General features: G+C 37.3%; 1 long non-coding RNA gene across 1 annotated transcript in view; it reads left to right on the top strand.

The window, feature by feature from the left end:
• LOC103884719 overlaps positions 1 to 25,154 on the top strand; it is an 87,055-nt gene extending 61,901 nt beyond the window's left edge. Inside the window, exon 4 of the long non-coding RNA XR_647456.4 lies at positions 23,846 to 25,154. This is a non-coding gene — a long non-coding RNA (uncharacterized LOC103884719). The remainder of the gene's footprint in view (positions 1 to 23,845) is intronic.
• The last annotated feature ends 2,667 nt before the right edge of the window (positions 25,155 to 27,821 follow it).

Raw genomic sequence — 27,821 nt, 5'->3', positions numbered from 1 at the left:
GTTTTTAACTAGAGAAAGGCAGGCAACCAGAGAAGTGTTTTGAGGCAGTCAGCCACCCCAGTCTGTGACCAATGCAGATTCCAAAATGTAGTGTGCCACAATATGTAATGTGGGGTTTATTAATTTGTTTTCAGGCCCTTATTATCTATAATAATGTTGTGTGGGGCTTAATGGGCAATAAGACATCATTGCAACCTACATTCAGGGAGCTTAAATCGAATTCTGTAGATAAAAGCAAACACAGTATGGAGTCTTATCTGTAAATAAACTATATAATAATATTTTTAGGAAATTATCTGGATCCTACAGCAGATGAATATGGAACTTGAAGGAAGAGACTAGCTTATTTTTTTTTTTTTTGCCAAAGATTTTGCCCCAAGTCATATACCTAAGCCAACTCATATTTGACTTAAAAGATCACAGGTAAAATGTAAAATTGATTTTTTTTCCTTGAACTTTTTGCTTTTTTATCTATTTTTTTTTTTTTTTTTGGATGTCGACTGTGTTGGTATTTAGAGACTTTTCCTTTGACAAGTTACGTTATTGTACTGGAATATGTTTTGCTTTAGCAATAAATATGACAATATAGCCTTTTGATCTTATGCTTTATCAACATAGCTTATATAACAGGAAAAAAATATATTTCCTCCTTGAAATCAAAAAAATAGGTAGCTCACGCTAAAATTTATCTGTACTTTAGTAGCATTTTGCACACTAAGTTATACTTTGTTGGCAATTAGATTGTTGAAAATGTGTGAAAAGTTTCAGCTGATCAAAGTTTCAGCCTTTGGTTCATCATACAAATGTGCTTCTTAGTTTAATAATCTGAAGCACATGCATATTAAGTAGAGAAAACTAATTGCAGTAAATCCTGGAAATAAGCTGGATGTTTCAATAATGTCACATTGTTTTTTCTGAATTTACTTGTAACACTGTTACATAAGGGTTTTATTTTTACATTGTTTTAAGTCTTGTTGGCCTCTGCTTCTCTGATGATTATTAATAATTGTATGATTTAATTAGATTTTACATTTATATGTCATGTCAAGGCTCTTGAGTGCATTTTATACATTTTTCTACTTGAACAATGTCTATAGATGTAGTGAAATATACATATTCTGTATAGTTATTCTTTCTAGAAATTTGTATTGCAATAGGAAATAACTAATTTATATACCTCAGGGATAATGGAGAATCACTTTTTGCTTTTAAACATTCCAGTAAGTGGAACATAACTTTTAATGAGACCAAAGTCATTTTAATGACTATGTATTCCAGCATTTTTGTTTCTTTTTCATTTTACAGTAAGTGGTTCTTAAATATAAATGGAAATCTTTCATATTCCATGAAGTTGGTCAGCAACCTTTGATGAGTGCCAATCTTATATAGACAGTTGTAGGCTTGGTGCAAATAAAATTAAAAGCCTAGCATTATAATCCAATTGGAAAGTCTATTGGAAGAGACTTGTTACTAAAGATGAAAAGTATCCTTGTGGAACACAACAGAAACATTGATAGTGGGAGTCTAATATGTTATAGCAATACACAGCAGAAGCATCCATTGCAGCCTCGGGTACCAGGGAAGTAATGCTTAAACTGAGAATGGAAAGATTATTAGTAATGATGCTGAGCCTTGTGGAAAGAATCATAGTTAGAGGAAATAACATGTATGAAAGCCCAGAGGTGAAAGAGAGGTTGGCAGCTATGGAGAAACTAAAATAAGTTCACTTCAGCTCCAGCAGAGAGATGGGGTCAAGCAAGAGAGAGGTGTTAGGGAACTGATAACGGAAAAAGCCTGACCTGGGATGAGATTAGTGGCACTAAGCGAAATGGGCAGATTCAAGAGGAGGACCTACTGATTAACAGGTTTCAAGAAACAAGGAAGAGGAAGGGGCATCAAGGATTTTTCCAGACACCTTGGGCACATGGGTGGTTGTGGTGTCATGCATGGAGAAAGACAGCACGGGAGAAGAAGCAGATTTGGGGGGAGTCTTTGGGACGTTTCAGAATGTCCAGTGGGGAGCTGCTTTGGTGATAAAGACTGAGGAGACACCAGCATAAAAATATTAATTTCATACCAATACCCAAAGGGTTTGCAAAATAAGAGGAGGCTTAGAAGGATCTGCCAGAGAGGAGAAGAAAAACAAAGAATGCTTTTAAACATTCAAGGAAGGAAAGTCTTTCAAATTGGACTGAATGATCATCATGCCAAATGCTACAAAGAGGTCAAATAAGATAAGAACAAAACAGTTCCCATTGGATTTTGCATTGAGGATGTTGCTGGTGACCGCTTAACAGTTTCAGTCAAGTGGTCAGGGGTGAATCCAGATGCAGTGGGTTGAGAAATGAATGGGAAATAAGGAATTGGAGATAGTGAATGTAGACAGTTCTTGTAAGAAGAATGTTAATGAAAGGGAGATAAAGATAAGGCTGTAGCTGGAGGAAGACGGGAAGCCAAGGGACGGTTTCCTTTTTGTTTAATATGAGAGAGACCTGAGTGTGTTTAAGCACTGGTAATGTGAAATAACTGGAGGAGAGGGGAAGGCTGAAGATACTGAGGGGCTGGGGGAGGGTTGCAATCAATAGAAGGGGGCCTCTGAGAAGGTGGAGAATGATGGGATCCACAGTCCCATCTAAGGGTGCTCTCTTCAATTGTAAAGGGAGGAAAGAGTGAGATCAGTAGCAGTTAGGAGTGCTTTCACTTGCAAATAACAGAAAACCCAGCTACCAATAGTACCTCACTCAAGCAGATATTCATTTTTCTTGTATGACAAGCAATTTAGGGTGAGCAGTTGCTGACATTGCTTCTGCAAGTTGATGTCAGCACTAAGGGGTTGACATCACTGCATTTGTCTTCATCTTTTCCTTTCAAACTGTGCTTAAGGCAGGAAAAGGGGGGAAGGGATGGTATTGGCTACACTTGGTCATTTAATCAGGAAAATGTTTCCAGAGGCCTCCGGGAGACTTGTGCTTGCAGCTCATTGGCCAGTACTGTGTCCCGTGGCCACTCGTAACTACAAGGGAGACTGGGAAAGATTTTTTTTTTTTTTTTTACCCTCATAGTAGGAGAAGGCAAGAGAGTTAAGATTTGGGAATAACAGATTAGTTAAATGGCAGCATCTACCACAGAGCAAGTGCAGATAATTTGTAAATTTGGTAGCATGCAGGTGAAGGACTTCCCATCTGATATTTCTGTTGTCTCTGAAATTGGAAATAAGATAATCTGTGAAGTCAGGAATAGAACTTTTGAGAGTGGTGAAAATAGGAAATGACCTCTTTGGAGAACTTGAAAAACTGGGGACTGATGAAACAGTGATCTCTGAACTATACTGAGATTTCATTTGCGATTAGAGATTGATCGGGCACATGCCTAGAGAATTATGTGACTTATCAAAGAGTGAAGACCAGACAGTGAGAATCTTATTCTTCATTTATATTATACTTCTTGTGAATATAAGAATCTTATTCTTCATTTATATCATACTTCTTGTAAATATAAAACATCCTACTGAATGCTTTTGATTTTGAACTGTTTGTATAAAATTCATATTGTAATTTTAAAAAAATATGTTTATGCTGTATAAATCATTACCTACTTGTTTTGTTATAGGTATGTCTCTTATAAATTTACATATATATTTATGTGGAATTTTTCCCCACAGCTTTTTATTTTGAAAACTTTCAAATATATAGAAAACTTGAAAAAGTAGTACAGTGAACAACCCCCATGCCATTCACTGACTTCCACTAATTAACACTTCCTCACATTTTCCTTCCCCTCTTCTTTCTTTTTCTTTCTTTTACACACATCACACACTTTTTTTGAACCATCTAAAACTTTAAGTTGTAGACAATAAGACACCTCAGCCCTACATACTTCTGCATTCATCCGGCAAGAATGAGAACATTCTCCTATGTAACCACAATGCAAGAATTGCACCCAATCAGAATGAACACTAATATAATCCCTAAACTTCAGTGTGTTTAAGTTTTCCACTTGTCTTTAAATTGTCTTTTGACGCAAAGAGTCTGAAGAAGAATACTTCTTTCTTTTTTTTCTTTTTTTTTTTTTTGAGACAGAGTCGTCACCCAGGCTGGAGTGCAGTGGCACGACCTCGGCTCACTGAAACGTCTGCCTCCCGGATTCAAACAATTCTCTTGTTTCAGCCTACCCAGTAGCTGGGACTACAGGTGCACATCACCACACCTGGCTAATTTTTGTATTTTTAGTACAGATGGGGTTTCACCACATTGGGGAGGCTAGTCTTGTACCCCTGACCTCAAGTGATTCACCCGACTCAGCCTCCCACAGTGCTGGGATTACAGGCATGAGCCACCACGCTCAGCTAAAGAAGAATATTTGAAAACTACATTTCTTTTTTTATAAATTAATCTAACAGGTTTGGAAGTGCCCTTTAGCAGTAGACGTAATGTTGAAATTTCGTTTCCATTTGTCAAGGCTTTTCCAGTCTTTCTAGATTTTCATTTTAGATGCACACACTAACAGTATCTGCCTGTGGATGTATAACTGAAACCTATATTGGCTTTTCTCTTCAGCAGTATCCTCTTACTTCCCAATTTGATGACCAACCTTTGCATCCTCCACTTTGACTGTGGCTGAGTACTGTGTGATAGATAAAAGATATCTATATTATCTCTTCTGCAAACCAGTTAAAGCCTCTATTTGAGTAACTATTATAAACTGTTGCTTTCATTTTAAAATGGTAAATTTAACATACTTTTTATCCAAGTGGATAAAGTAGCTGTTTTATGGGCATATTAGAACTATTAATTAATAAAATAGAACCCAGTGACTGAGATGGAGGTATTTCATATGAAAATTAAATTTACTTTATATGAAATTGAAAATGCTGGTGATTAATGTTCCCTGGATGCAGGATACAGTAGGAAACACTGGGTTTTTCCAAATACAGACATGACTCCTTATCAAGGAACTGGACTTCTAAAACAACATTGAAACAAACATGTAAATAAAAGACTTGATAAAGAAATGGAGCATGTACACAGAGATTATTTGCCAAATACAGGAATAAGATCGAAGATATTTAAACAGGCGCAAATTTCTTGATGATTTATTTGTCTCTTTTAAATTTTCATACAGATTTAATCTGTAAATAAATTAAAATAGGATGACTGTGATTTGGGTAAATTTACAAGCATTTTCAAAATCGTGCAAAAGTATAAAAAGTTGTCAGATGGGGTGGTGTTGGTTCCTGTTGGACTGCTTTGATGTATGCTGTATTCTACAGGACTGGCCACAAGCTTTTGGCCTCTGCAGGTCCCATTAAACTTGAAACTTTTATGTTCACACTCAGCTCCTCGCAGCATCAGCCACAGGAGCCCAACGTGCACACACTCTCCTAATATGCGCCCCGGTTGTTAACAATGAACTTCTCTGCTCCCAGTGGACTAGTCAGTTTCCAGTGTTTGAATTATTTATAATTTAAAAACTAAAGACATAAAACTACACTGAAACAGACATGTCTCATCATCTTTTCTCAGGGCCTTTTGATGATAAATGCACGCATATGAACTTAGGTTGAAAGATAATTTAGATTGCCAGCCAACTGTGGCCAGCACCTGAGCAGCCAAATCTGATTGAATAAAAACATGACTGCACTGATGGGACCTTATTTTAATTTATGACCATGAATCTATGGCCTTTTTGGGTCTGACTCTGTAGCTCAAATCCATTCACTCACCTGCAGGACTAGATCACTGTTTCTTATCTCCTTTCTGTCCCCCTTCACACACTCCCAACTGGTGGTTTTGCATCATATTTCACTAAGAAAATGAAAACAACAGAAGATAATTTCTTCCTTCTCCCATCATCATCGTATCTACAAACTTATCTGGATCTACATCCGTGTAACTGCTTTCCTCTTTAAGCCCACATTTCTCCATTTTCTTTATCTTCACTGACCCGGAGATGAAATTTAGCATTTCTTGCAATTGTGAACCTAGATAGTCAAACCATAGGAATATTAGCTGTAGCTGTGACTGTATCTCCAATTAAAAAATCTACAGATATTTGCATCTCATATCACTTCTTACAGATATCTTGAAATAAGTATGGGCGTGACTGCTTTGAAGTAACTGTAGTTACTATGCTCACTGATTGATCTCATTATTTGATGTGTTAATTAAAGGTATGTATTTTACTATAGGGTAACTTTTAAAATATTTTGATGACATATTTTGTTATAATTTGTTTCCTTTTATACCAATTCTAGATACACCAAAAATATAAAAATGTTTTATTTTATGCATTTAAAATATTATTCAGGTCGGGTGCAGTGGCTCATGCCTGTAATCCTAGCACTTTGGGAGGCCGAGGGGGGTGGATCACGAGGTCAGGAGATCAAGACCATCCTGGCTAACACAGCGAAACCCCATCTCTACTAAAAACAAACAAACAAATAATCAACAACAACAAAAAACAATTAGCCAGGCGTGGTGGCGGCCACCTGTAGTCCCAGCTACTCAGGAGGCTGAGGTAGGAGGATGGCGTGAACAAGGGAGGCAGAGCAAGATCACGCCACTGCACTCCAGCCTGGGTGACACAGTGAGACTCCATCTCAAAATATATATATATATTCAGAGAAGGAATCTGAGGGCTTTAACAGACTTTCAAAGGAATTCATGAAAGTCTGTGCCTCCTTGAAGTATATTTTCTGCCACAACCTCCCTTTTCAGCTTCTAAATTCATGTATGCAACTGCCTACTCAATATTTCCTCTTGGATATCTAGTATCTCAAATCTACCATGTCCAAAATCAAGCTCTCCATTCTTACCTACTCCCAAAACTTGTGCCTCTTACAGTCTTCCCCCCTCAGTAACAGGTGATTCCATTCTTCTAGTTGCTCAGACCAAAATCCATGGAATCATCCCTGACTCTTCTCTTTCACAAGCCACATCTGATCCAGTGGCAATTTTGTTGGCTTTATCTTCAAAGTCAGTTCCACAGTATCCATACTGGTTCGTTTGTTCAATAATCTTCTGACAGCACCCACTGCTTCCAATACTGCCTACCCTGCCCCCCAACACACGTACACACACCACACACATAATTGTGCTAAACCTCAGTCTAAATCCCTCTCCTCTCTTGCCTGGATTGCTCCAAAACTTTTGATCTTCCTACAGTCACTATCTTTGCGACATCCTGCAGCCTGTCTCCACACAGTGTCCAGAGTGACCTTGTGGTGGTGTCCCACTGCCATTAGAGCAGAAAACAAACTTCTTCCATGGCCACAGAGCCCTCCTCAGAGGGACCATGCCCATCTCACTGAGTTCACCTCCCACCTCTCACCCCTAATAAACTGCCTTCTTGCTATTTGAACATGCAAGCCCAGGTTTCTTGTTCTTGCTGCTGCCTCTTCTCCCTGGAAAGCGCTGTTCTGACATCTCATGATTGGGTATCAGCTCAGATGCAACCTCCCCAGAGAGGCCAGCATCCATCAACTACAATAGTGCCTCCCCTAGTCACTCTCTGTCCTATTACCCTTCTTATTTTAGTCTTTAATTTACTACTTACTTGTTCATGTGTTTATTTCTTTCATTTAAAGTGTAAGTTCCCAGAGGGTAAGTTATTGTTGTAATCACTACTGGCTTTCCAGCACTAAGAATCATCCTGGCTCATAGTAGGTGCTCAATGCATTTATGGTCAATGGATGGATGAATTAACTAGGAGCCAACGATGGCAAAAATACTATACAGAAGAATGTATCTCTTAGACGGGCCAAAGCTCATTTAAAGGGAACTAAATGGGTATATTCAAATACTGTTCCTCATTTGTCATGATTTTAATGCATAATTCTAAGCCCTTACTTTTTATATGATGGCTAACCCTTATAATAAAATAATTATGTTCAATTTACCATCCTGATGAATATTAGCTAATTTTCTTTATGGTCAGAGTTAAAAATTTAGAGAAAATCTCCAGGTAAACCAGGGATACATATTGGAAGACAAAAGATATTATTTTGTAATTAAACAATAAACTGAGAGAATGAGCTTCAAAAATAAATAACATATCTTTATTTTAAAGACCAAAAATTTAACAAAAATTGAAATAATCTTTACAGTATAGGTTCTAGAATGAACGATGAAAAAGTATCCATGCTGTCCTATTTTAGATACATAGACAATTGAATTGATGCTGTGTACATACAAGAAGTTAGTCTTAGATGTACATGTGTCATTATAATCAGTGCCAGATATGTAAAGGCTTGTATGTTTGGCTGTTTATAATACTTTAAATTCTAATTTGTGTTTTTAATTTTCTTCTGTGTACTTTGTTTGTGAACAATCATAATATTCCATGTGACCTAGATAACAGGAGTATGCACTAGTGACTTTCTTGGGAGTTTAAGCAGAGTTCAGTAGCTATAAAGGATTTCACTAATAGGAAAAGAATAAGACAAACTCGCTGCTGACCTTTGTTTCACATTAAAATGACCGAAGTTTAACACCAACATGACAGCTGGTTAAAACAGCTTGAGATTTCAAAGTGCTTGAGTATATGTAAATATTATGACTGATCCCATAAGTGTGTTGGAAGACACTTTAAGAAAGGTCCTTGGTTTAACAGTTTTCTGCATTCTCCCATTTTGGTTGAAGGGAAGTATCACTCAAAAAAAGCTTTTGTCTTCTGAATTTAGATAAATAGAATAATTTAAAACATGTAGCTGAACTCAACAGAACCAAAATTGAAGGCTAATACTATGGACGGAAATTACTACTTTGTGGAGAGTGCTAAGCTTCAGATTCCTGTAGTTTGATAATATGATAGATACTTCTGTAGATTAACTTTAGGTAATGAGATGCCAATAGTATACGTATTCTCTGTCTCTCTCTCTATATATATATATAGAATGCATCATTAAAATGTGTTTTTGCCGCTTCCTTTTCTGCAACAGAACATGTTAGGACAAGGCAGTTTCTCAGGGATCAAAGGTACACATGGTCAACTCATTCCTGCACTTTGGTCTCACGGTCTTTCAAAAGGGGCGTTCCTATCAAGCCTCAACTCTAAAATTATCTCAGCTTTACTACTAAAATTTAAACCAAGTTACTTTTTATCATAAACATTTTATAATAGTTACTTACAGTTTTCAGTTTTCCATGGGCAAGGAAAACTTGGGATGACAGAATAGAAAGAACAGGAAGCAAGAGTGATATACAGAAGTCTGAATGATGTAATTTGTTGTTAGAATAAATTAAGATTATCAGCAGGGTAGAGTTCAAGCAGAAGCTTTCCCATGAGGCATGTAACATTTCTAAAAGGGATTAACATCAATTGGTGAAGAATTAATTCAGAAAGTGGAGGTTGGCTAGGGTCATGTAATCAGGGAGTGAGTGCAGATTTGAGGGTGGAGGCCGCACAGCAGGCAAAAGGCTGGGCCAGCTTCCCGCAGGCGGGTGAATGGAACAAGAGGGAGAGAGTATGTGTGGAAGAAGCTGGGAGGAATGATTTTCTTTATGTGTTTACTTTCTAAGCTTTTAAAAGGCATGCACACAGCACAGATTCAAAGAGACAGCAGAAAATCGAATGAGAATTAAGTCAGCTTTCCACCCCAACTCCCAGTCACTGATTCCCCTCCCAAGGGTCAACACTGTCTTGCAAATCCTTCCAGAGGTACTCTATGCATGGGCAAGCATTTACGTACAGTTCTTCCTTTTTTTTTAACCAAAAAGTAGCATTCTATACAATGCCTCCACTTTTTACACAGTGGCTTGCAAGGCATACCATTCTACACTGTGCATTCCTAACCAAATAGAGTATAGACTTCATTCCTCATAATTTCCCTTTTAACAGCCACATTATATGCAGATGTACCTGTCTCCAGCTGATGGACATTTAAGTTATTTGGTCCAGGACAGAGAACTTGGAGGTTGTAGGACAGAAATAAGAGGGAGATAATTTTTAAGGTATACTATTTTCCTGATTTGATAATGTATATGTAGTTTGTATATTCAAGGGCAAAAAAAATTAGAGTCAAAATATAGTCACATGGCCCCTTTGCTTAACATCCTTCTGTGAATTTTTTTACTGTGAGGATAAACCCGGTCCAGGCCTGCATGGTCTGCTTGGGCAGGCCTGTCTGTCTCCCCAGAACCTTTTGGGGACTCTGTCCTGGTTCCCACACTCCAGGCCATCTTTCAGTTCTTCTAACATGGTCTCTTTTTCACCTCAGCAGTGAGAAAGCTCATGCACCTTTGCATTCTCCCTGCTCCCTGAACCGCTTATTTCCTTTACTTAGTCTTTTTGGTCTGCAGAGAAAAGTTCTCCAATCTAAATTGGGTCCCCTTATTAGTCTCTGTCATAGAAGGATGAAATTATTTATTTATATGTCTGGATTTTAGTCTTTGCTGTGGGTACCACTTTTTACTTCATCATTCTGGGATAGTGGGAGAAACATTTTGTTGAGATTCAAGAAATCTGAATTCTGATCTTACCACTGCATAACTGCAGCCTTCAGCAAATCACTTAACTTCCCTGGGCTTCAATTTTCTTACCTGTAAAATGAGAAAAACAGACTGGTTGATTTCTAAGGCCCTATAATTTGTGGTATTAGAACACTGTGAATACATAGTATAAAGTGAAATACATATAAATGTTGAATGCTAGTATACTCTTTATATAACACAGAATGCACTTAAATATTGAATGCTTGTATAAGTATTTTACGTTACAAATGAATGTTTAATTTCTCTTTTCAGATTTACTTAAGTTTATGATTATTCCTCGGAGAATAGTTTCCTAATTTCTCCCCTAACTCTTACAAATATGTCACATCCACAGATACCCAGACAACATTCAAAGATAAACTTAATATGCAGACTAGTATATTCTAATATGCCAAACCCTAATTTTCTTATAATGCCCTCTTTGCAATATTTTTATAAGGCATTTATAATTTTTGATTATTATGGATCTATATTAGTTGTATGTATTGATGGGGTACATGTGATATTTTGATTCAAGCATATAACATAATAATAAAATCAGTGTAATTAGGATATTCATCACCACAAGAATTTACTATTTACGTTAGGAATACTTCAATTCCATTCTTTAGTTATTTTTAAATATACATTAAATTATTATTAACCATAGTTGCACTATTGTGCTACTGAACACTAGATCTTATTCGTTCTATCTAACTGTATTTTTGAACCCTCTGACCAACCCCTCTTTATCCCCTGCCTCCCAACTACACTTCCCAGGCTCTGGTAACTATCATTCTACTCTCTATCTCTATGAGTTCAATATTTTTTAGCTCCCAAATGAGTGAGAACACGCAATGTTTGTCTTTCAATGCCTGGCTTGTTTCACTTAACATAATGTTGTCTGATTTCATCCCTGTTGCTACAAATGACAGGATTTTATTATTTTTTATGGCTGAATAGTATCCCATTGTCTTCTTCCATTCAGCTGCTTATGGACACCTAGGTTGATTCCATATCTTGGCTATTGTGAATAGTTCTGCAGTAAACATGGGTATGTAGATATAGCTTTGATATTCTGATTTCCTATCTTTTGGATATGTACTTAGCAGTGGGATTGCAGGATCATATGGTAATTCTATTTCAAGATTTTTGAGGAACCTCTAAGCTATTCTCCATAGTGGCTCCACCAATTTACCTTCCTACCAACACTGCATGAGGGTTAAGGCATTCTTTCTATCTAGAGTCTATAATTCGAGTTATTACCTCATACAGTTATTTCTCATTCTTTTTTTAAATAAAATTCTAGAACCACTAGAGGGTGTACATGTTCAGAGAGAACAAAAAGTTTATTTTTTTCTACTCTTGACATAAAGAGCTCATGTGAAAAGGTTCTGTTTGAGGAAAAGACTAAAAATATCTGATTGCATTTTGGTTTTTGGAGCAAGGGGAAATTCTCATAAAAAAAAAAAAAACAAAAAAAAAAGAGACTTTCTTCAACACGTTTTAAGATTTTTGTTGTCTGTTAAAATAGTTAATTCTACAAAGTGAATACTTAAATTGAAAGAATGTATCCAATAAATACTATTCAATTCTGTAAATGTGATGAAAATTGTCTGCCTTCTTAGCTCTTTCAGCTTTCTCAGCTCTAACAATAATTTGCTCATATTCCATAAGAATTTTTAATTGTAAAAGTATTCCTTCCTTTACTGATTCCTACTGAAAAATTCTGGACACTGTTTTAACTTGTATGTTTTGAAGAGCTAATAGTGCCTTATATTAGAAAATTAACCCTCTGTTATAATGGACCGCACTGGAGTTATATTATAATAACTTAGCAAACTATTTTACTGTAAGAAGGAAATTGCTTTGTCTATTCTTTTTTCTTCAGCTCTTGGTCTGACAGCAGCTGTTGAAGGGTGTCCAAAAGTGTTTCTGATGATAAGCTAAAGTCAGTCTTTCACATGTAAGTCTTTCCCCTTAGATAGTGGCTGAGTAAAGGTAAGAGCAGGCAGGTGTAGGGGTCGGAGGCCTGTCCTTCCGGCACATCTTGTTTATTAACTCTCCTGAGCTCACTGGGGGTTCTATTTTTTTTTTTTTTTAAGAGGCAGGGTCTTGCTATATTGCCCAGGCTGGAGTGCAGTGACTGCTCGCAGATGCAGTCATTGCACAACTACAGCCTCAAATTCCTGGGCTCAAGAGATCCTGCCACCTCTGCTTCCTGAGTAGCTGGGACTACAGGCACGCATGACCACACTTGGTTTTCTGTCGTGATTCTTGAATGTTAAGCTTGACTTATCTGAGAATCATCTGTATTGATCCTGGATAAATCGACAGGTTAATTGGTCCCTGGGGTTAAAGTTCTCATGAGATAAGTGGCTTTTCTAGCAAATAACATAATAGAGCTGAGATAATCTATTTTTCCAACCACTAATGTACAAGTAGGAAAATCTGATTCAATGACAACTAAAGGTGGCTTATTTAACATCACATAAAATTAGAGAAAGTTGATCAACTCACTTAGGTGAGTATTTCTTCTACCAGGATCCCTAGTTCAGACAGTTTCTCTGGGTGGTTCTTTTCGTTTCTAGAAAGTGAAGAAAACTCTTATACTTAAGTGAACTTTTCTTGCTGCTTTGTGTTCTATCCTTTTGAGATAAGATATGATATGTTTACATTTCTGGATTCCAGTATGTATTGGCGTCTATTTAGTCAGGAATACATGGATTCTCTTTCTGTCTAAAAGTCATATTAGTCAGAAAATGGCCTCAAAAGAGTTGTCTATCTTTTTATTCCTTTCTCTCCTGAGCCCTGTACAAGAAGCGTCTCACACCCCCTGTACCACTCCTCCAGAACTGCCCAGGCCAAGGTCCTCCATAACCTTCATTTTGCTTAATACAATGGTCTATTATTGTCATCCTCTTAAATCCTGAGCATAATTTGACACAGTTGGTCACTCCTCCCCTCCTTTAAGTACTTTCTCAACTCGGTTTCCAAGGCACTGCCTTTGCATGGATGTCTACTACCTCATTATCTGATCCTCCACCCCCTCCTTTTCCTGACTTCTATACATTGCAGTGCCTCAAGACATGGCCCTTGGTCCTCTCTTCTTTGCTAGTTACAGTTACTCCCTGGATGATCTGATCTTATTTTTTGCCTTTAAATACCACCTATATGCCAATGGCTCTCCAATTTATTCCTCTAGCCTCTACGTGTCCCTTGAACCCCAAGTTCATATACCAGCTATGTACTTAGCAACTCCATTTGGGTGCCTAGTAAACATTTCAAACTTAACACTTCCCAAACTGAACTGCACTTTCAACCCCATCCAACCAGCTCCCTGCCTCTTCTCAGCAAGTGGCAGCTCCAAGCCAAAAATCTTCTTGTTATCCCTGAGTGCTCTTTTTTTTTTTTTTCTCATACCCTGGATACATGATAGCTGTGCCCACATCTTCGAAATAAGCCAAGCATCTGACTAATTCTTATCACCTCCTCTGTTGCTACTCTGGTTCTAGCTGCCATCATTTCTGACTTGAATGACTGTGATAATATCTTAACTGGTCTCCCTGTTTCTACTTCCCTACCATCACTCATTCTCAAAAGAGAGTGATTCTTTAAACATGTAAGCCAGGTGATGTCATTCCTTTGCTGCAAATCCTCAGTATTACGTAGAATAAAAGCCAAAGTCCTTACAGTGATTTAGAAAGCTCTGCCCAGTCTCTGACCCTCCCCCAGGCACTCAGACTCCTTCTGCCCTGCTGGCCTCTTTTTCCTAGCAGCCACTGCCTTGAGGTCTGTATACGCTCTTCCCTCCCACTCAGATGCTCATCACCCCCTCCCTCACTTCAAATCTTAGCTAAAAGGTCACATGTTCAAAGAGAACAACCTGACTACCCTATTTAATAATGCCTAACATCTAACATTTTCTCTTCCCCTTCCCTTTCCAGCTTTATTTTTCTTAAGGGCACTTGTCTCCATGTGACTTACTATCTACTGTACTTATTTTTTCTTTATTATCTGTATTCCCTCTCCTGCCGTATTTAGTTAGTTTATGTTCATTGTTGTATCCCTAACATTGGAGGAGCTCCTGCCCTATAGCTGGCCCTTAATAGATATTTGTAACTTTAATGCATGATTAAGAAAATGTTTCTGATCAGACATGGTGGCTCACACCTATCACCCCAGCACTTTGGGAAGCCAAGGCGGGAGGATCGCTTGAGGCCAAGAGTTTGAGACCAGCCAGGCAACATAGTGAGACACTGTCTCTACAAAAATAATAAGAATAATAATACAAAAAAAATAGCCAAGCATAGTGGCATGTACCTGTAGTCCTAGCTACCTGAAAGTTCAAGTGGAAGGATCACCTGAGCCCAGGAGTTTAAGGCTGCAGTAAGCTATGATTACACCACTGTACTCCAGCCTGGGAACTGAGTGAGACCTTGTCTCTTAAAAAAAAAAAGAGTTTATGTTACTGGATACCCTGATTGGGTGGGATGGAAGCACATTACATCTGTGTTAGAGTCCAAACTATAATATGTGAAGTTTTACTTTATATGTTTGGCTGACTATTCAACAAATATTAATTGAGCATCTACTCTGTGCCAGGAACTTTGTTTGACATTAAGGATAGAACCATGAGCAAAACAGGTCTCCATGCCCTTAGGAGCTCATGAATGTTTCTTCACTGAAAAAATTATTTTGCAATATCTAATATATAAAAATACATTAAAAACTTATATTCTTTATATCAAAAACATATAAAGAATAATGAATTCTTGTATGCCTTCCTCACCCATGAAGAAATGAAACATTACCATTGCAGGTAAACCTCCATTTTACTCCTCTCCATTTCCTCCCTTGCTGCCATAGGTAACTGCTAACCTGAATATTTTATTTATCAACCTCATGCATTTTAAAAATATCTTTGCTATATATGGATCCATAAACCACATATAGTACTATTTTATGTTTAAATGCTCTAAAAATGCATGTCTTCTTTTTGCTTTGTTCACTCGTTATTTATGAGATTCATTTGTGTTGATACACGTAAGCATTCATTTTCATTGCTGTGTAATATCTCACTCATGCATTTCCCTGTCCCCTGTTGCCTTACTTATCCATTCTTCCATGTCCCCTGTTTCTTAAAAGGGGAATGGATAAGTGAGATATTTGTAGGTTGTTTCCAGTTTTTTGATACCATAAATATTGTTGCCAAATGTCCAAAAGAACTTTCTGCAATGATGGAAATGTTCTATATCTGCACTCAACAAGACTGTTGCCACTTGCCACATGTGGCTATGGAGCACTTGAAATGTAGCTAGCATGACTGAAGAATCACATTCTTAGTCTGTTTAGTTTTAATTAATAAGATTAATAACTATTGTATTGGAGAACACAATTCTACCTAATGTTACCTTTGGGCACATACGTGAATTAATCTTGGGCTGTAGTTCTTACCACAATCAGACCTGATATACTCTTTATTAATAAATATTTTGTATCACCCCACTTACTATCTTGAAATGAAATTCATAACTTATCTTCACACATTTTAAAAAATCACTGCAATATACTTTCTATGATATAAAGTAAAAATGTAAGAACAGTAATTTTAATAAAATAATATGTGTTTCAATATGTCAGTAACCACAAATACACTACACTACATTAGGAGACATGATGAGGCAGTTCACAGATGAAGAGTGGTAGAAGATTGTGAGACTGGTAACTCAAACATTGCAAGTGATGCAACTATTGGTGATGTGAAGAACTCTTGGTAACGTTCTGAACAAAACACAATTCAGGCTGCCTTTATTTAGTAGTTGCATCTCTGAAAAATTTGGCATACAATTAAGACCTTACAGAGTACTTATTATTTATATCTAAAAGAGGGTTATATTATACTCTTAGATAATTATAATCAGATTTCCCATCTATATAAATGTTCTACTGATCCTTCTAAAGTCATGAAGGACCCAGGACAATTCTTTTTTCAATGAGACCATCCAAATTTCAGGACATACAGGATATCTGGCTCTTACCTACTAAATGGCAGTAACACACACACACACACAGACACACGCACACACCCTCTGTCACTATTATAAGCAGACCTGCCTCCCAGGTGTGGCACCAGTCCTGTTGAGACCCATTGGCCTATGGTACATACCCAGCAGCAAAACCACTGTCTCATAAGATATGATCTTCTTCAACTTTACCCAATATGTGTTTGTTTTCCCAGTTACTCCAAAGTTTTCCAAAGGGTTTAGACCAATTGACATTCCCACTGCAAGCATATACAGTGTATCATTTCTCTAAATATATGCAGTTTTTACCTCGAAAGTGACACTTTTCCTAGGTTATAATTTTGCTGATCTCAACAGTTGGCCGTTAAAAAACATAACTTACCTATGTTCTAAAATAACTCTTTGTACATCTCCCTCCAAAGGAGGACATCCCGTTTTTTTAAGTAAATGCCGAACAGCATGCCTGCTAACCTGAATGCAGGTATAGTCTCTTCCACTATTTTTCCCATTGTTGCTATGGCCCTAGAAGTCCCAAATTCTAGCTCCTCTTCACTAACCCCAGGGACACCCATCTCTGTCTCCTTCCACCTCCCTTCAAATTTCACAGGGATCTGATGGGGATCCCCTGGGCCTTCAAGGCACTAAAACACCTTGAAATCTGAATCCCTAGTTTCATAGAGCAGTGCAGAGTGAGGTAAATGGAGCCAAGTCCATTACTATTAGAGGAGTCATAGCAACCTGACCTTTACACTTCTGATTATAGCTGTAAAACAGTTATTGCCACCATAATGGCAAAACTCTCCACAGCTCAGTGGCTCACAATAGCAAGCACTTATTCTCACACTCACAGTCAACTTCAGCCAGGCTGATGCAGGTTCAGCCGGGCAGGACAGCTCTGCTTCAAGTTGCACGTTGGCTGGGTTTGGTTCTAGGTTTGGGGTTGGGTTTGAGTCACCTCCACATTTTTTATTCTGCAACTTAGGATGATGGGACAGAGGCCAAAAAGGCCCTGCTCTCCAGGCAGATCACTGGAGAACAACACAATGTGTCCACCACTCAATCATATTGAAGGCTGCTGCTTGCGTCACATCTGCTAATTTCTAGTGGCCAAAGCATGTCACATAGCTAAGCCCAAAGGTAGAAAAATATATTCCGCTCTGAGGAAAAGGTGGGAGGGAGTGAGTGTTCGCTGAAAAATAATGCAGTCCAACTCAAAACAGTAAACTTTTGTAATGGGATAGAGTTTGTGATTAATAGAACATTTTTTTGTTTTATCACCAAAACATAGCAAATGTATCTTGATAATCCCTCTTAACTATGTTGTTTATTTGATATAAAAGAGGAAAAACTCTCAGTGGACCTGGCTGGGGAATGGGTCACTCTAATTACCTGATTGTTCCTACTAAATGGAGGTTAACCCTTCCTGTGAATTGCATCTGCCTTGACTCTGGACCATGTACATGACTACTCAGATGAGGTGACCATATGTATCACATCTGAACTTTTTTCTAGGCTTATAAGGTTGTTTTGGATATTGTCTTCATTGTCCACTTTCTAAAAATTGCACTTTGCCAGTCATCTTTAGGTTAGGAACAGGATGGTATTCATAGTGACAGTATACTCACAAAAATACGAATGTCTCTGATAATTGTGTTTTGTTTCAATAAACTTTATTCATTAGAGCAGCTTTAGGTTCATGGTAAAATTGAGCAAAATTTATCAGGGAGTTCCCACATATCATCTGTCCCCAGCACACTCACAGCCTCCCCCACTATCAGCGTCTCCCACCAGAGTGGTACATTTGTTATAACAGATGAATCTACATTGACAGATCATTATCACCCAGAGTTCATAATTTACATTAATGTTCACTCTTGACATTGTACACTCTATAGCTTTGGAAAAATGTATAATGGCATGTCTCCACCATTAGAGTATCATACAGAATAGTTTCACTGCCCTAAAAACCATCTGTGCTCTGCCTATTCATTTCCCCTTTTCCCCTAAACCCTGGCACTCCCTGATCTTTTACTGGCTCCATAGGTTAGCCCTTCCAGAATGTTGCATAGTTGGAATCATATGTACACATGGAGCCTTTCAGTTTGTCTTCTTTCACTTACCGAAGATGCATTTAAGATTTCTCCATGCCTTTTCATGGTCGAATTGCTCATTTCCTTTTAGTGTTGAACATTATTTTATTGTCTGGAGGTACCACGGTTTATTTTTCCATTCACCTACTGAAGGACATTTTAGTTGTTTCCCACTTTGGGCACTTATAAATAAAGCTGCCATAAACATTCATGTGCAGGCTTTTGTGTGGACATGTGTTTTCAGCTCCTCTGGGTAAATACCAAGGAGCACGACTGCTGGATCATATTGTAAGAAAATGTTTAGTTTTGTAAGAAACTGCCAAACTGTCTTCCAAAGTGGCTATATCATTGGCATACCCACCAGCAATGAATGAGAATTCCTGTTGTTCCACATCCTCAACCAGCACTGGGTGTTGTCAGGGTTCTGGATTTGGGGCATTCTAATAGGTTTATAGTAGTATCTTGATGCTGCTTTATTTTGCATTTCCCTGATGACAGGATGTGGAGCATCTTTTCAAACGTTTATTTGCCATCTGTACCTTTGTTGGTGAGGTGTCTGTGTAATTCTTTGGTCCATTTTAAAACTGGATTGTTTATATACTTGTTGCTGAATTTTAAGATTTATTTCTGTATTTCGAGTAATAGCCCTTTATCTGATATATCTTTTGCAAACATTTTCTCCCAGTCTGTGGCTTGTCTTTTCATTTTCTTGACAGGAAACTTTTATTATTTGTTTATTTATTTATTATACTTTAAGTTCTAGGGTACATGTGCTCAATGCGCAGGTTTGTTACATATGTATACATGTGCCATGTTGGTGTGCTGCACCCGTTAACTTGTCATTTACATTAGGTATATCTCCTAATGCTATCCCTCCCAGCTCCCCCCACCCCAAGACAAGTCCCAGTGTGTGATGTTCCCCACCCTATATCCAAGCGTTCTCATTGTTCAATTCCCACCTATGAGTGAGAACATGCGGTGTTTGGTTTTCTGTCCTTGCGATAGTTTGCTCAGAATGATGGTTTCCAGCTTCATCCATGTCCCTACAAAGGACATGAACTCATCCTTTTTTATGGCTGTATAGTATTCCATGGTGTATATGTGCCACATTTTCTTAATCCAGTCTATCATTGGTGGACATTTGGGTTGGTTCCAAGTCTTTGCTATTGTGAATAGTGCCGCAATAAACATACGTGTGCATGTGTCTTTATAGCAGCATGATTTATAATCCTTTGGGTATATCCCCAGTAATGGGATGGCTGGGTCAAATGGTATTTCTAGTTCTAGATCCTTGAGGAATTGCCACACAGTCTTCCACAATGGTTGAACTAGTAGGAAACTTTTAATTAAACAGAATAAAGCAAAAAAAAGTTTTGAATCACACATTAAATATAAAATCTCAGAAGCTGTAAGCACATCTGAGACATTAGGTTTCTTTAAAACGTGATCGTCAAGGTAATCAAAAAGTGCTTCTGAATTTCTTGACAAAATTAGAAAACTTTAAAAACTAACATCAATTGTTAGTAAATTACGTGAAGAGGGGATCATATCTGTCTCATTCACCCCTACATCCCTGGCAGAGTGCCTGGCACACAGTAAGTGTTCAAAAAATATTTTTAAGTGAATGAATGTTCACTGTGGGTTAGCAACATTATAGATGTTATTTTATTTAATCTCCTTGGTAATCTTAAAAGTTAGATTTTGGCCTCGCACAGTGGCTCACGCCCGTAATCCCAGCACTATGGGAGGTGAAGGTGAGCGGATCATGAGGTCAGGAGATCAAGACCATCCTGGCTAACACAGTGAAACCACGTCTCTATTAAAAATTAAAAAAAAAAAAATAGCTGGGCATGGTGGTGGGCGCCTGCAGTCCCAGCTACTCGGGAGGCTGAGGCAGGAGAATAGCGTGAACCCGGGAGGCAGAGTTTGTAGTGAGCCGAGATCGCGCCACTGCACTCCAGGCTGGCCAAGACCGAGACTGTGTCTAAATAAAATAAAATAAGATAAAATAAAATAAATTTTAAAAAGTTAGATTTTGCTGTCATCCTCATCATGGCAAAATTAGGAAACTGAACTTCTTGGCAAAATTAGAAAACTTTAAAAAACTAACATCAATTGTTAATAAATTATATGAAGGGAGGATCATATCTGTCTCGTTCACCCCTATATCCCTGGCAGAGTGCCTGGCACATAGTAAGTGTCCAAAAATATTTTTAAGTGAATGAATGTTCGTTGTGGGTTAGCAACATTACAGATGTTATCTTATTTAATCTTCTTGGTAATCTTAAAAATTAGATTTTGGTATCCTCATCTTATAGATGAGGAGATTGAATCTCAGGGAGATAAGAAAGTGCCCAAGGTCACACAACTAGGAAACAGCAGAAATGGAAATCCAATTACAGTATGCCTGACTCTAAATCCAATATTTGTTCTTCTATGACACTTGTTTTAGCAAAGACTGAGAGTTGGCTATTCAACTGTCATTTCTCTCCATGTCCTTGAGGACAGACCTTTATTGTGTACTAGTGCCCTAGACCCTTAAGTGATTCAAGTAAATCCTCATTGATCTGGCCCCATTCCCCATTTCTGTAACCAGTTTAGAGGTTTGGAATGTGACCTGGTTTTGGCTGTGAGATTGGATAAAATATTCTGATGGTACAGATCGGGGAGGAGTTTGGGAAAGGATTTTTGTTGCCTCTTTAACAAAGAAACACAAGAGAGAAACGGAGCTTTGTTTGACTCTTAAGTGTTGTTGCATGGAGATGTGATGCCACAGCTCCTGAAGCCATCTTGCTGCCAGGAGGGGAATGAGAAGACAACCCCAGGGGCCTAAGAAACTGTTGGACTCCCAGCATTGTTCAGAAAGTGGTAGCTCTCAGTCAAGTCTTTGGTTTTCCTAAGATAGTTACCTGAGCATTTGGGCTGCCCAGGAACCAGATAATTGGAGTATCAGTCACTCTGTAATACATACCCTACCAAAACCAGCTCCACAGTTTTCGAAATCTCTATTACAAATGCATATGTAAAATGAAATGCTTTGATAGTTTTTATTGTTAGTTTTTGGAAATGGGATGTCTTAACTTATTCATTCATTTACTAGCCATTTCCTGTGTGCCAATTGCTGGCAGGCATGGTAAGTACTTCATAGAGATAGGCACTACAGAAGAGCAAAGGGAGATACTCAACCAGCCTGGTGGTGGGTTCTAAGAGGAAGGGTTTGGGAAGACTCTGTACCAGAGCTGACAAGCAGTAACACTTGAATGAACCCAAAAAGACCAGTAGGAATTATCCAGGTAGATAAAGAAAAACAGGGTATTCCCTGCAAAGAAGGTAGCATATGAGATACATGGAGATGCGACAGAATATGACACAGCTGAGGAAGTACAAGTAATTGAGTACATAGGGTGCAGGTTAGAAGAACTGGGAGGGAATGTAAGAGAGGTAAACAGAGGCTTGCTCACAAAGCACCTTGGCCAAGCTATGGGTGAGACTTATTCAGCAAACAGTAGGAAGGGAGTTACTGAAGGATATTAAGTATGTGCTGAACATGACGGTACTTGCATATTAGGAAGATCACTTTGGCAACAGAAAGAATATTTTGGAGAAGAGGAAAGGAGACCAATTGAGTTGATGTGCTGCAGAGAAGCAATGAAAAGAGGCTTTTAGATTCAAGACATACTTAGGAAATGGTTTAGAACTTGGTGAGTGTATATCAGAGTTCAGAAAAGAGGGGAGTGCAAGGTTGGCAAAGAAACACAGAGCTAGCTAGCGGCATGGAGGAGGCTGCCAGACTGTGTTAAGGGCTCAGGTGAGGACACAGACCAAGAGTTAATGGTTCTAGTGCACATGGTCGAGTGATTTACTTAAAGTGGTTTTAGGAGCAAAGAAGGATGGATCAATCCACATTTGGGTAAGTGTTGCAGAAGGAAAAGAAAGCAAGAAGAGTGAGAAGTTGAAAGTATTGTTTAAAGAGACAGGTTGAAGAGCTAAACCAAAGCAGGATGAAGGAAGCAAAACCAGAATAGGAAAGAAAGGGATGGGGCTTCACAACTGTGGAGGAGAAGCAGGTATGATTGGAGCAATGTGGACTGTAGGAGCTGATGGAAAGAAGACTGAACAGGTGGAGTAGCTCCAGGTAATACGAAGGGGAAGGGGTGAGTTGCTGATATCTGTGTGGAGATGAAGGTCAGTGATGTTGAAGAAGGGAAGGCACTGGGTATTGGAAAGGTCATCCACACGGACACTGAAGACACCAGGATTATGGTAGATTTGGGAGGGAGAGAAAAATCATAAACCATGTCGGGAAATGATAAGAACAACAAGAAAAGATGGACAATGGTGAATTTGAGAGGCATAAGTTTCAAAGGAAGAAGGATTTTTATAGGACATTTGAGGAATATTGAATGAGCAAGTGTTAATAGTTATTTAGCACTTACTGTGTACCTGGTTCTGTTCTAAGTGCTTTACATGTACATTTACTAAATTCATGTAATTCTCATCCGTGAGGTTAATACTGTAACTCCCATTTTACAAATGAGGAAACTAAGGCTCTGAGATGGTTAATAACTTGCCCAAAGTCTAACCGTGTCTAAACCAGGTAGTTTGTCATCCGCAAAGTCTACACTCTTGCCCATGTCATTCTTCCTGCTTCTGCCCACCAGCCCAGCCAACCCATGTGGTTAAGTGGAAGGTTCAAGAACAAGCAGCCTCCAGTTCAGAGTGCAGGGAGGAGGTAGTGTCTGAGGTGGGAGCCATTAAAAAAACTCCAACCATAACTGGTCTTTGATAGTACCACCTCCTTTATGTTTTCCAGGGTCTAATTCATTTAGTACTGAGACATGATAATGTGCCTTTGAACTATGGGTTAATATGTAAACTGCCCCGAAGCCTTTTCAGAAGTGGGTACAGTATCCTTTTAAAATAAATGGTTACATAATTATTAACTATAAGTAATCAATTACATAAATGAGTTAATTTGCATATTTTAGAGAATTTATATACTCTATCTAAGAAGTGGCAAAGAAAAAACTGAAGTATATAACCGTGAATTATACATAGTTCTGCTTTTTCTCTGGCATTACATACTAAATTTTATGACAAATCAGTTCATGACTATATTTTGAAAGATAATCTCCCTATTTTTCTTTTTGACTTTAGTTACCTGCCAGACACTGACTATGTTAAACACCAAAGCACAAGAATGCTCCAAAGAAGAGGTCTATATTGCTTGACTCATATTAACTTCTGTTTATTTTCTTAGGATTAAGACCCAAACGTTGTTGAAAAATGTTCAGATCCTACAAGACACTGACATGCCAGTTCCTCAGCTTTGATGGAGAAACCAGCTTTCTCTTCTTGCAGAGATACTCTTCATGAAAAGTGGAGCTCCAAGAAGAATAGACATGAGGAAAATATGTATTTTTACAAAAGGAAATGTATGGTGCAATTATAAACTGTAGCATGAACCCATAATTGGAAGTCTACGTCTCACAGTTATAGTCAGAAATTCTGATACATATGAAATAAGTTCTTTCAAAATGGGATTCAGGTATTGTTTAGAAATGCATCTACTGAAAAGAAGCATACCACAAAAATTTTTGCTGATTATGGATGAGATCATGGACAGTTTCATCCAAATTATGAGCTGGATTTGTCAGATGTAGAGTCTCAATCAGGTCACTTGAAAGACCAAATGATTTCCTTTTCATCTGAAGGGTTCAGAGAGGCAGCTTTTGAAAAGGCGCTATTGAAATATTCAAAGTAGCTGTTCTTAGCACAGCTTTGATTTCTAAAACAACTAGGACTATAGAACTACATGAGGGGAGAAAAGAGAAACTGAAGAATTGTTTGAAAACATAAATATTCTTTACTTATATTACCACTCCATGCTTTGTGAAAAAAAAATTATTTTATGAAGTCAAGAAGTAAATCAGAAGAAAACAGCAGGGAAAGTCAACACAAACTGGTTTATCTAATACTTCCTCAGTGTCCAATTTGCAATGCACTGAGTTCCCTGCTTAACTATGTCTATATACTGGGGGCAGGGAGAGGAGTAGGTTAAAAATAAATATGAGTTGCAAGTCTTTCTCCTCGGGCTGCTAATATTAATATACCTGAATTTTATGTTTGTTGTTATCTTCCTTGTCTCTATAGTTTTTGCAACTAGTGTATATATGTCTAAACAATCTATTGCTTAAATTTACATAATTTTCAACTTTACATATGTAGAATCACGCTGTTTGTTTCCTTCCATACCTCAGTTTTTTCACTAAAAATTGTCTTCTGAAAAAACTTGGAGGTATCATACTTCCTGATTTTAAATTATATTGCAATGTTATAGTAAACAAATAAGTATAGTACTTACACAAAAACAGACACAGTGTAACAGAATGGAGTGCAGAAATAAATTCAAACATATACAGTAAACTAATTTTTGACAGAGACACCAAGAGGATACAGTGGGAAAAGGATAGGATCTTCAATAAATAGTGCTGAGAAAATTGAATTTCCACACATATGCAAAATTTATAAAATATAAGGCCTAAAACTATAAAATTCCTTAAAGAGAACACAAAAAGCTCCTGGACATTGGCCTTGGAAATAATTTTTTTAATATCACACCAAAAAATGAAAAAAAAAAAAAAAGCTCAGGCTACAAAAGCAAAAATAAATAAATGAAACTACATTGAACTACAAAGATTTGTACAGCAAAGTAAATAACCAACAAAATAAAATGACAGCCTATGGATTGAGAAAAATATTTGCAAACCATGCATCTGATAAGGGAATAATATCCGAAATTAATAAAGAACTCATACAACTCAATAATAGGAAATCAAATAGCCTGATTTTAAAATGGGAAAAGAGCACTTGTCGACATTTCTCCAAATAAGACATAAAAGTGGCCAACAGATATATGAAAAGGCACCCAACATCATTAATCGTCAGAAGAATGCAAATAAAAACCATTGAGATAGCATCTCACACCCATTAGGATGGCTGTTATCAAAAAAACAAAAGATAAATGTTGGTGGAGTTGTGGAGAACAGGGAGCCCTAGTACATTGTTGGTAGGGTTATAGATTGGTACAACCATTATGAAAAATAATATTGAGATGTCTAAAGAAATTTAAATGAGAACCATCATGATCTGACCCAGCAATCCTTCTTCTGAGCATAGACCCAAAGTAAATGAAATAATCACCTCGTAAAGGCATCCACACTCCCATGTTCATTGCAGTACTATTCTCAATAGCCAAGATGTGAAAAGAGCCTAGATGTCTGTTAATGGACAAATGGATAAACTGTGATATACATATACATATACATATACATATACGTATAGTTCTCTTACACTGAATGTATATTATTCAATATTGAAAAAGAAGATTCTGCCATTTGCCACACATAGTGAACCTGGAGGATGTTATACTAAGGGAAATAAGCCAGATGCAGAAAGAAAAATATTGCGTTATCTTGCTTATTTGTGAAATCTAAAAGAAAAAGTGAAGTATACAGAGATAGAGAATAAAACTGTTGTTATGGGCAGGGGATAGAGAGATGAAGGTCAAATATGTGAACTGAATGAGACTAGAGATCTGAGGTACATCATGAAGAATATAGGCAATAAAATTGCACTGTATTTGGGAAACCTGCTGAGTAGATTTTAGTTACTGTTGCCACAGAAACAAAGAAGAAATAGGTACCTATGTGAGATTATGGATATGTTAATTTGCTTCACTATATGTAACTATATGTATCCCATCACATCGTGTTGGATACTTTAAATATATGCAATAAAAATGTATATTAAAAAATTATCTTTTGGGATTTGTTCATGTTGAGGCACGTAGGAGTAATTCATTTTTCATCACCAAAGAGTATTCCATTTTATGAATATGCTATAATTTACAGCATAATTTATTTTTGCTTTGGGTGAATATTGAAATTTTTATAGACTTTTATTTATTTGTGTGTCTGCTTGGCTCTTACAAACATGCCTGCCTTGAACATTCTTGTATATCTCCTGGTATTCATATGTAAAAGTTTATCTAGGTTTATCTATCTAGAAGTAGAATTGTTGCGTTATTGGACATGGGCACCTTTAACTTTATTTACTGGATAATGCCAACTCGTTTTCCAGAGTACTAATTTATACAGTTATCCTTCAGAATCTGTGGATGATTTGTTCCAGGACTTCCTATAGATATCAAAATCCACAGATACTAAAGTCTCTTATGTAGAAATGGCATAGTATTTGCATATAACCTATGCATACCCTTCCATATACTTTAATCTTTAGGTTACTTAATATACCCAATATGATGTAAGTGCTATGTAAATGGTTGTTATGCTGTATTGTTTAAGAAATAATGATAAGGAAAAAAGTTGGTACTTGTTCAGTACAAATGCAAGCACCCTCTTCTTTCCAAATACTTTCTATCCATGGTTGGTTGAATCCACGAATATACAACCCATGGATATGGAGGGCCAACTGTACTCATACTTGCCTTCTGTTATTGCTTGAGAATCTGTCCAACACTTGTTACTGATCCAACTTTGTAATTATTGCTGCTGTGATTGGTACAAGTAGTATTTTATGTTATTTTAATTTGCATTCCCCATATGTTTGTTGCCAGTCCCACTGTCTTTCTGGAAAATGCCCATTTGTGTCTTTTGCCCATTTTTTTCTATTAGGTTGTCTGCCTTTTTTTTCAGTGATTTTGAGTTTTAAAAATTATCTTTGAGTTCCATATATTTTGGAGACTAATCCTTTGCTAGGTATATATGTCACAAATTGGGGTTTATTGATAAATAGAATTCTTCATTTTAATGTAGTTCAATGTATTAACCTTTTTCTTTATGATTTGTTTTAGATGTCTTGTTAAAGAAATTCCTACTTATTATGAGGTAATTTATTCGCCTCTATTTCCTTCTAAAAGTTTTAAAGTTTTGCCTTTTACATGTAAGTCCTTTGTCCAACCTGAAACTCGATAATGCATTTCCAATTAATTTTTAAAATTTTCTCCATAATTGCCTTGCATATTGAGATAATTGTATGTTTTCTTTCTTCCTAGTTTGTTAAGGTAGTATTAGAGTAATAAACTTGAGAACGTTTAATTAACCTGCATTCCTGAAACAAATTCAACTTGAGCCTGATGTACACTGTGTAGTTTATTTTGTGAATATTTCCTTGGTGACTTTCATATATATTCATAAAGGAGATTAATCTGTAAT

Source organism: Papio anubis, chromosome 3 (genome assembly GCF_008728515.1).
Source record: "Papio anubis isolate 15944 chromosome 3, Panubis1.0, whole genome shotgun sequence".
Taxonomy (NCBI): Eukaryota; Metazoa; Chordata; class Mammalia; order Primates; family Cercopithecidae; genus Papio; species Papio anubis.
Note: the sequence above shows the minus strand (reverse complement) of the source record. Positions and strands in the feature narration are given on the sequence as shown.